Below are 11,629 nucleotides of genomic sequence, written 5' to 3' on the forward strand. Positions count from 1 at the left end.
TGCAGTGAGCCAAGATTGTGCCACTGCACTCCAGCCTGGGTGACACAGTGAGACTCCATTTCAATTTTTAAAAAATTAGAGTTTGGTCAACAAAATCTGATTTTTTTTTTTCTTTTTTAGAGACGAGGTCTTGTTCTGTCACCCAGGCTGGAGTGCAGTGGCATGATCATAGCCCACTGCAGCTTTGAACTCCTGGGCTCAAGTGATCCTCCCACCTCAGCCTCCCAAGTAGCTAGGACTACAGGCATGCGCCACCACACCCAGCTAATTTAAAAAAAAAAAAATTTAAGATAGTGTGTTGCTATGTTGCCTAGGCTGGTCTCAAACTCCTGACCTCAAGTGATCCTCCCACCTCAGCCTCCCAAGTTGCTGTGATTTGAAGCATGAGACACAGTGCCCAGCTCAACAAAATTTGATATGATAACAAAAAGCATCATTTTGGTGGAATAAAGATTGAAAACAATTATTTTAGCGGAAAAAAAAACATTGGCTTTTCAAGTAAGGGAGCTGTCCTCATAGATCATTTGAGAAGGCCCTACTCCACCCTGTCTGTGAATTTGCAGATATCAGAACTGGAGACAGATCTCAGCAGTTAGTCCGAAGTGTGTGGCAGCGCTGCTGGGAATATACAAGGCATGTGATTTCAGATGTCAGTGATTTCAGGTGTGGCTTTAAATAATATGACACATGTGATCAGAAGGGATCCCCCTTATATTTCTCTGTTGCTCTGCCTGTCTGTGACATGGGGAGTGTCTGTTTCATATGAGTGTCTTCACCCCTTTCCAGCACTTGTCAAGCTTCCTTTTCAACAAAGAGAGCAGCCGCAGGCTCAGACCCCTGGCAGACACACGGTCTCCCCACAATTTAATCACTTTATCTGGTTCTTGTTTCTGTTTTTACTTTCCTTCTGTGTAAGGTAAGTGTCCATTTTCCATTGAAAGTAGTGACATTACAGTTTTTGAAAGCAAAACATTTTTATATAAATTGGGTCATTTCAAGATAAATAAAAAGTACATGATCCATTACAAAATTGCCAAGGTGGAACTCAGGCAAATGAAGTGAGAGACTCGCTGACCCAGTGTATCCCTCATTCTACAAAGAGGAAGCAGAGGTCTCTAAAAGACCTCCGTGAGCCTAGGCTGATGTCCACCTGCTTGCTGTCCTGTGTAAAAGTCATCAGCAATGGACCCTAGGCAGGTGAAGAAAAAGCACTAGAGCCGCTATGGCCAAGTCATGAAATGAAACTTTCCAATGGGCAATGATGTGTCACTAGCACCACGGCAGCAGGGCTGGGGGATGCAGAGCAGGAGGGGAGAAGTGCCAGTGCCCTCCTGGCATGCAGCTTACCTGGGCACCAGCTGTGCAGGCCAAAATCTGACCAACATGGGCCAGGTTTGAGCCCTTCCCCGTACTGTGCTCCAGGAAGATGCTTTATCCTTCTGTCCCAACCAGGGCCACAGGACCTGGCCACCCTATGGGCCCACTGGTTAGCTCTGGCCAGAGATTGAGTTTTAGAACCAATTTACCTGTTTCTATTCACCAGGGTATGTCATACTTGACTCAAGAACTACAGCCAGGTGCAGTGGCTTGTGCCTGTAATCCCAGTGACCCTGGAGGCCAAGAGAGAGGATCACTTGAGCCCAGGAGTTTGAGGCCAGGTTGGGCAACATAGCAAGACCCCATCTGTGAAAAGAATAAATTAGCCAGGCATGGTGGAATGCACATGTAGTCCCAGCTACTCAGGGGGCACTGAGGTTGGAGGATTGCTTGAGCCAAGAAGTTTGCTACGATTGCATCACTGTACTCCTGCGCGGGCAATGGAGAGATCCCATCAAGAAAGAAAAGAAAGAAGGGAAGGGAAGGGGGAAGGGGGAAGGGAAGAGGGGAGGGGAGGGGGGAGGGAAGGGGAAAGAAGGGAAAGAAGAGGGGAGGGGAGAGGGAAGGGGGAAAAGGGAAGGGAAGAGGGAGGGAGGGAGGGAGGGAGGAAGGAAGGAAGGAAGGAAGGAAGGAAATCACATGCCAGTGGAATAAAAGGGTTGTATTGGTGGATGGTCCTTGCCTAAGAAAATGTGGAGCCCTTGATTTTCCTCTTTGCCAAGATATTTGGAGTAGCTTCTGGCTGGCTTTGGTTTACATCAACCCTCATATTTGGGGGCCAGGCACTTGAAGTTGTCAAATTAACACATCCCAGCTGGGTAAGTCCCCCTGCCGTGTGGAGGGAGAAATCAACCAATCCACTGTACTTAGTAGTGAGTCCAGACTGTATGTGACAGGCACCATGGAGGGTTTGAGGCTTGTGACACAAAGCCCTGGCTGTCAGGTGGTTCCAGTTGGGGTGAAAGATAAGGCATCGCGTATTCTCTGGCACCAGCTAGAGTCCTGGGACAGAAAGGACACAACAAGGCCCTTGACCATGGGGACTTAGAACTGCTAAAAAGCATCCGTTCTGGCTGGATCGTGCCCGTCCCAGCTCTCTCCCCATAATGAATGCCAAAGCACATTCCTTGACTAAAGACCCCCACAGCTGCTCCACAGCTGGACTAGCCTTTGGCCTCCCCTTTGTCATGGTGACATGAAACAGGAAAAATTGAGGAAGGCTATGATTCTCAACCTCCACTGCTTGTTAGAGTCACCTGAGGAACTGAAAAGCAGAGACCTGTTCCTGCTTCCTCCAAGCCCACTGAAGCAGCATCTGTCATGAGGGGCCCTGGTCTCACCTCTGAAAGCTCCACAGCTGACTCTGGTGAGCAGCCAGGGATGGGAGCCTCAGGGTAAGGTCTGACAACCAGGACCCCATTTGGATCCCCTGCTCATGCTGAGCCCACTTAGATGGCAGCAGCAGGGAGAATCTTGACGAAGGTGAAGTTTAGGACTGGATTAGTTCTCGCCAAAGACCCACTGGACAACTCACGAAAGGCCAGGGATGAAGTGCAGTCTCTAAAGTGGTGCTTTGGGCTGGTGATAGGCTGGGGAGCACCTAACCCCCAACTGTGTAAAGTGGCTGATTTGGCAGGGATCGCAGGTAGCAGGTAGAAGGGACCAAAGAAATGGGTGTGCCTCTCAAGTGCTTCTCTTGGTGTAACAGCAGGGAATAGTCAATGAGGCATTCAGATGAAGTGAACACACAGAGAGATAAGGGAAAAGGTGTCCAGAATAGAAGAATCCACAGAGACAGATGGATGGGTTGCCTGGGATAGGGAAGGCAGGACTTGGGACTGGCTGCTAACAGGTACACAGTTTCTTTTGCGGGTGATGGACATATTCCGGAGTTACACAGTAGTGATGTTTGCACAGCACAGTGAAATACACTAAATCCACTGAGGTGCACTTTCAAATGAATTTTATGGTGTATAAATTTTTATCTGCCATTTTTTGATACTGGCATTTTTTTATCTCATTAAAAAAAATCAATGCAGTGAATGCACCACCGTGAGGAGGGCTGCAACCCCAGCACAGGCGCCTCCCCACCATCACACTTGGAGAAAGTCTGTGAGCGGGAGGGTAGGCCTGCGTCCAGCTCCCATGCACCTGACACCTAACAATGAGTGCTGGGTTTGAAGAGAGTTTTCTTTTTTCCTTTTTTGAGACAGAGTCTTACTCTGTTGCCCAGGCTGGAGTACAGTGGCCCAATCTCAGCTCACTGCAACCTCCGCCTCCCAGGTTCAAGCGATTCTCCTGCCTCAGCCTCCCGAGTAGCTGGTGCACGCCGCCACGCCCGGCTAGTTTTTATATTTTTAGTAGCAATGGGGTTTCCCCATGTTGGCCAGGCTGGTCTCAAACTCCTGACCTCAAGTGATCTGCCCACCTCAGCCTCCCAAAGTGCTGGGATTACAGGCGTGAGCCATTGTGCCTGGCCCCCATTTTATTTTTTAACTTTACCAAGAATTGTTTACCATTTTAGAAAATCATGATGTGTTTGTCACCAACACAACATACCCACATGCACTTGCATTCTTTCAGGGGTGACCCCACAATGGGCACAAGCATATAATGACTCCATCGTGTTCATTTAGTGTAGTCGTGCTCAAGCAGTACACACTGAAAGTTTATTCGTACTTTTTTTTTTTTTTTTTTTTTTTGAGATGGAGTCTCACTCTGTCACCCAGGCTGGAGTGCAGTGGTGCGATCTCGGCTCACTGCAAGCTCCGCCTCCCGGGTTCACGCCATTCTCCTGCCTCAGCCTCTCCGAGTAGCTGGACTACAGGCGCCCGCCACCACGCCCGGCTAATTTTTTGTACTTTTAGTAGAGACGGCGTTTCACTGTGGTCTCGATCTCCTGACCTCGTGATCCGCCCGCCTCGGCCTCCCAAAGTGCCGGGATTACAAGCGTGAGCCACCGGGCCCGGCCCTTATTCGTACTTTCATGTGTCCTTTACATTACAGCTAAGGCATTACGTTTATTAATTGCTTAGGTACGTTTTGTTAGCAATCTCATTTTGTGATAGTAAAGGGGCATTAGAAAACAGTTGTTAAAAAGCAGGTGTTGAAAAGGAGTCTGGTGGGTTGAGCAGTTATGATCTTCCCAAACATGGTCCCAGGCCGAGGTGTGGACCGGTACTGCCCTCTGGTGGCCCGGGTGGGAGAGACCCAGCAAGCACAAAGAGCCCAGGAAAGAAGGGCCAGATGGTTTTGCAGTGGCTCAAAATGGATGGAGATAAAAGATTCACCTTCTCCTCTGGCAGGATTCTCCACCACTCCCACCCCCTAGTCTCCATTCCCACCACCAGAAAAATTTCAGATTAAACATTTTTCTCTCCTGTAAAATGAGGGTATCACCTGCCTCATAAGAATGAAGTCTTTTGGCTCTGATAGCTTAGCCCCCGCAGTCTCTGTCTTTCCACACCCCTTTCCCCAGCCCTTGGGCAGGTTACATCAGGCAGGGCCTAGGATGAGGTCCCTGAAGCATGGGATGACCCAGCAATCAGCTGAGCAGTCGGCTCTGGAATCAGGACCCAGAAAAACACGGGCTCAAGGCACAGCACTGGCGTAAACTCGCTGGGTGACACAGATAAGGCAGGTCTAGGGGATGTCACTAGATGCTGCCAAGGTCCAGTGCTCACATCCTGTGCCTCTCTAGAGTCTGCTCTGATAAGCAAACTATTTTTCAGTGGACGGAGTACAAGAACCATGAGGAAACTATAACAAGCTGACTTTAATCAAAGACACCATCCACCAGGGATTTTAATTTTCTGAAACCGTAATATGCAAGTTTATTATCCCTTCACTGAACAGCACATCTGTTCACTCAAAGATATATTCAAGATCAGGGTATTAACTGTATCATGGGCCAGCAATTACCAAGGAATTAGGATCTGATTAGGCATTCAGCCAATAAGCTGTGTTGAGCATCAGTGTGTGGAATTTTCAGCTCAGCTTCACAGAATCTCATGTGTGAAATGTGAGCTGGTGCTGATTTCCTGATGATCATCATTCCCTCCAGCAGAGTTTCCCCCCAGCAACCTACCCTGGATGCTGTGCAAATTGAAGTCCACTTTGTGGGAAGTTGAAGTCACTGGTCATCACTTAGGAGGACCCCAGACCTGATGTTGAGTATCTAACACATACCTTAATCAGGGACCCAATCAGATGGTGCCTAAGGAAACGCCCTCAACCCATGACAGTCCATGGCAAGACTTGCAAATTTGATGGCCAAAGAATGTGACCAACACTAGTGGGATATGGGAGACTGTGAAAACTGTGACAAAATTAAAAATGCACACTCTATCTGAATAGGGCAACAACTATGCAGCTCCAGACCAGATAACACAGGAACACAATCTGCCCTGCACAAGTTGGGTTGACTGCTCACTGTATAAGGAAGCACACACACCTCCAAAAACTGTGCAAAAGACTCAGTAAGATGTCAGAAAGGATTTAAGGTTTGGATGCATGATAGGTAGTCCTGAGTAGGGTTCAAGGAAGCAGGGCTCTCTAAATGGATGCTGTCAGGAAGTGGGGGATAACTGGTTATCTTAAAATATGCTGGGCGCGGTGGCTCACGCCTGTAATCCCAGCACTTTGGGAGGCCAAGGCGGGCGGATCACAAGGTTAAGAGATAAGAGACCGTCCTGGCCAACATGCTGAAACCCCATCTCTACTAAAAATACAAAAATTAGCTGGGCATGGTGACGGGTGCCTGTAATCCCAGCTGCTCGGGAGGCTGAGGCAGGAGAATTGCTTGAACCTGGGAGGCGGAGGTTGCAGTGAGCCAAGATTGTGCCATTGCACTCCAGCCTGGTGACAGAGACTCTGTCTCAAAAAAAAAAAAGTAAAGTGTGAAGAAGGAAGTGAAGCTAAAGCTATAACTGGTTAAGAAGCACATTAACCAGGACAGGGAGATGTCTGGTCATTTTTGCATCTTGGAAAATGCTCATGTTTTTCGGTGTTGACATGACTAAAGAAATGTTCCTTTGTCTTGACCCACCATGGCTGAAAAGCAGTCTTGTTCTGATGTAGGTGTCCTGTGAAATTGTGTATGCTTAGCAGGACATGAAGGCCTAGCTCTTAATACCAGGCCAGCATCTGGATGACAGGAACTACTTTTCTTTTTCTCACTGTCAGATATCATTGTCACTGTCACTAAGATCTTTTAGGCCTCAATTTGAAAGTTTGGGACACATTATCTTTAGAATCACCAGGAGTTCGGATGGGAGGATTTAACTTCCCTGCTCAAAAAATTAGAATTTGGTAGGTTTTCCACCCAAGGGCCAGGTTGTAGTAGTTGACCTCTACCCCGAGGCCAGATGGTTGAGTGGCATGGACTAGTGGACTAATGTCCCAGTACATATACCACTTCCCCTTCCATCACTTGGCCTCTTCTGGTTAACCTATGTGGAACTGAAGACCTTGAGAAGTTATCCCATCTCACCCAACTCCAGCCAACATATTTGTCCAAGAAGTACCCAGCGCCTATGTAAAAATGTCTGTCCCTGCTTTAGCATGTATTAGTACTTCATTCCTTTTTGTTGCTGAATAATATTCCACTGCATGGATATACCACATTTTTAAAAAATGGATTCAACAGTTCATGGATATTTGGGTTGTTTCCACATTTTTGATATTAAGAATAATGCTGCCATGAACATTCATTCGTGTACATGTTTTTTGTGGGGACATATTGTTTTCATTTTTCTTGGGTATATACATACCAGTGAAATTGCTGGGTCAAACGCTAACTATGCAGTTAAATCTTTTGAGAAACTGCTGAATTGTTTTCCAAGTAGCTGCCCCATTTTACATTCCCACCAGCAATGTAAGCAGCTTCCAATTTCTCCACATTCACCAACACTTGTTATTGGTCTGTCTTCATGATTACAGCCATCCCAGTGAGTGTGAAGTGGTATCTCCTTAAGATTTTGATTCGCATTTCCCTAGTGATGAAGAGCATCTTTTCACATGCTTATTGGTGATTTGTTCATCTTCCTTGGAGACATGTTTATTCAAATTCTTTGTATTTTTAAAAGTGTCTCTTCATTGTTGAGTTGTTAAAGTTCTTCATCAGATATATTACTCACAAATGTTATCTTGTGTTCTGTGAACTGGATTGTCTTTGTACTTTCGTCATCATTTCCTTTGAAGCAAAAAACCCTAAAGTTTGATGAAGTCCAATTTACCTATTTCTCATCGGTTGGTTGTGCTTTTGGTGTCCTATCTAAAAAACCACTGCCTTACCCAAGGTCACAAAGATTTACACCTATGTTTTCTTCTAAGAGTTTTTTGCTTTAGCTCATGTCTTGGCTCCATTCTGAGTTACTTTTCGAATAAGAATATGCATTTTAACAAGGTCCCAGGTTATCTGTATGCACAATTGAAGCTGAAAACCACTGCCTAAGTCACACCCTGGCAGCACATTACAATCACTTTAAGAGTTTTTAAAATGTATGCATGAGCCTCACCCAGATACAATTCCACTTAGTCTGAGGTGGCCTTATTTTTTAATCTTTTTAGTTGATTCTAATATGAAGTGAGGGTTGAGAATTACCACCTCTTTGCTGATTAACATTTTCTGTAGCCCTCAACTAATTCTTCAATTTTTTATGAGGATGTACACAAAGTTATCACTTGCCTCACTGTCTAATCAATGTTTTCCGTCTTTAACTTACTTAACAAATGATGTCTTTAACATCATTTATACATTCTTTCCATGTGGATTTCACCCACATGCTTTTGTTAGGCTGGTTTGTACCTACTGCTTATATGTGATACTGAGACTTCTAACAGTGCTACATTAAAATTGGGATCAGCGTTCACAGTGCACATGATACAAGAGTATGAAGTAGGCTTAGTGTCTGCGGATATGATACAAATCACACCTTCATTAAGACTAGAGAATGGAAGTCATACTGGGTGATAAGTGTATGAGGGTGGAGAAGACATAGAAATGAGAAGAGGAAGTATAGAACTTCAACAATTTCCTGGGAAAACCAAAGATCTTAGTTGGTCAAAAGCATGCTCTACAATCAGCAACATTTTAGTATCTAGTATCATGTTATCTTTAAGCCATAATTTGTCCTCGGTCTTTCTAGGTTTTGTTTTTATTATTTTCTTAAAGGAGAAGGGTGGGAATGGGTAAAACATTCTGGTCTTCCTTTTGCAAATCTAGAACCACAAAACCAATTACAAATTGCGACTCTTGCCATAAACAAAAATAACTCCAATTTATCAGTGACCTAAATAGAAGAGCTAAAACCAAAAAACTCTTAGAAGAAAATATAGGGGGAAGCAATGTATTCTTTTTTTTGGCAGGGGGGGGACGGAGTTTCGCTATTGTCACCCAGGCTGGAGTGCAGTGGTGCGATCTTGACTCACTGCAACCTCTGCCTCCCGGGTTCAAACGATTCTCCTGCCTCAGCCTCCCAAGTAGCTGGGATTACAGGCATGCACCACCAGGCCCAGCTAATTTTGTATTTTTAGTAGAAACAGGATTTCATTATGTTAGCCAGGCTGGTCTCAAACTCTGACCTCAGGAGATCCACCCGCCTCAGCCTCCAATTTTGTATTTTTAGTAGAAACAGGGTTTCACTATATTGGCCAGGCTGGTCTCAAACTCTGACCTCAGGTGATCCACCCACCTCAGCCTCCCAAAGTGCTGGGATTACAGGTGTGAGCCACAGCGCCCAGCCTAGCAATGTATTCTTAGCTGCAACACCAAAAGCACAAGCAACAAAAGAAAAATAGAAAAAGACTTCATTTCTCCAAAGGTATGCAAATGGCCAATAACATATGAAAACATGCTCATCATCATTAAGTCATTATGGGAATGCAAATCAAAACCATAATGAGGCCTGGTGCTGCTCACACCTATAATCCCAGCACTTTGGGAGGCCAAGGCAGGCAGATCACCTGAGGTTAGGAGTTAGAGACCAGCCTGGCCAACATGGTGAAACCCCATCTCTACTAAAAATACAAAAAATTAGCTGGGCGTGGTGGCACATGCCTGTAGTCCCAGCTACTCAGGAGGCTGAGGCAGAAGAATCATTTGAACCTGGGAGGCGGAGGTTGCAGTGAGCTGAGATCACACCACTGCACTCTAGCCTGGGAAACAGAGAGAGGCTCTTGTCTCAAAAACAACAAGAAAACAAAAAAAAAAACCTCACAATGAGATCCCACTTCACACCTACCACGATGGCAGTAATTAAAAAAACAGGGAAGGGAAGTGGAGGAGGAATGAAGTGTTGGCAAGATGTAAACTGGAACCCAAGCACCGGTGGGAATGTAAAATGGTGCAGCCACTATGGAAACCGTTCAGTAGTTCCACAAAAAGTTAACAATGGAATTACCATTATGACCCAGCAATTCCACTCCTACATATATCCCCAAAAGAAATTGTGAAAGGAAAATAAATCTTACAGCCCCAAAACTACTAAGCTAAAGGGAAAGTCAAGCGGGGGAACTGCTTAGGGCAAACCTGCCTCCCATTCTATTTAAAGTCACCCCTCTGCTCACTGAGATAAATGCATATCTGATTGCCTCCTTTGGAGAGGCTAATCAGAAACTCAAAAGAATGCAACCATTTGTCTCTCACCTACCTGTGACCTGGAAGCCCCCTCCCCACTTGAGTTGTCCCACCTTTCTAGACGGAACCAATGTACATCTTACATATATTATTGATGTCTCATGGTCTCCCTAAAATGTATAAAATGAAGCTGTGCCTCAACCACCTTGGGCACATGTTGTCAGGACCTCCTGAGGCTGCGTCACAGGCGTGCATCCCCAACCTTGGCAGAATAAACTTTCTAAATGAACTGAGATCTGTCTTAGATTTTTCAGGTTCACAAACTGAAAACGGAAACTCAAACTTGTAGGCCAATATTCATTGCAACATTGTTCACAATAGGAAAATGGTGAAAAGGGTCCATCAACAGATGAATGAATAAAATGTGGCATAAATATACAGTGGAACGTTATTTAGCCATGAAAAGGAATGAGATTACACAGTACAAAATGGACCTTGAAAACATAAGTCAAAGAAGCCAGACACAAAAGGCCACATATTAAATGGTTCCAGTTATATAAAATGTCCAGAATAGGTAAATCCAGAAAGACACAGAAAACAGATTTTGCAGTTGCCAGGGGTTGGGTGAGGAGGGAATACGGATTGAATGATTACTGGCTACAAGGTTTCCTTTTGGGGTGATAAGAAAGTTCTGAAGGATGGTGATGGTTATACAACATTATGAATATACTTAATGGCACTGAATTGTACCCTTTAAAATGGTTACAATGGTAAATTTTATGATATGTATACTTTACCACAGTTAAAAAAAAAAAAAAAAAACCCGTAGGGGTCAAGCCTATCTCACTAACCTTGTGGCAGGAAGTAGACCAGCATGCATGCTTCCCTTTGGACAGTTTCCCAAACGGGTTCATAGTTACGCTTAGTTCCTTCTACACTATTCAACGAGCAGCCATGTCACTACTTCCCTTAGAAAGGGAGGAACAGTGGAGAAGAAATGTTTACCCCTCCAACATTTTCCTCCTTCTGGGATTGCAGTGTGTGATAGATTAAGATGGTCACAAATTATTTGACATTCTTCCCAACAAGCAGTGGGGTCTTTGAACCCTCCTCTTAAATTTGGGCAAGCTAAGACTGCTTGGACAATAGAATACTGGAGATATGACACTGGGCCAGTTAGGAGCCCAGAACTTAAAAAAAAACAGCACTTTTCATTTTTCTTAAAATACTTATTTTTGAAACCCACCAGTCATGTTGTAAGGAAGCACAGTAGCCCTATTGGAAGGCCCATGTGGAGAGGAACTGAGACCCTGAGTGCACTCCCAGATAAAAGCAGGCACTAATTTAACACCCATGTGCATAATAAGCCCTCTTGAAAGTAAATTCTCCAGACTCAGTCAAGTTGGTCCAGCTGTATTCACCAAGCCCTGCCAAAATTGCTCACTCATGAACAAAATGAATGATTTTGTTCTAAGCCACCAAGCTGTGGTGTAGTTTTGTTATAAAGCATTAGATAACCACAACACAGAGGAAATGCCCTCCCCTCTCTGTAAAATATAAGGAATTGAAAATGTGTCTGAAATACCTTTTTAAAAAAATCTGGCTTGAATACCCAAGTGTCTACTATATATCCCATTAAAGAATTAGGCTCCCACACTCAGCTTTGGTCTTTGA

Source organism: Pongo pygmaeus, chromosome 13 (genome assembly GCF_028885625.2).
Source record: "Pongo pygmaeus isolate AG05252 chromosome 13, NHGRI_mPonPyg2-v2.0_pri, whole genome shotgun sequence".
NCBI classification, from domain to species: domain Eukaryota; kingdom Metazoa; phylum Chordata; class Mammalia; order Primates; family Hominidae; genus Pongo; species Pongo pygmaeus.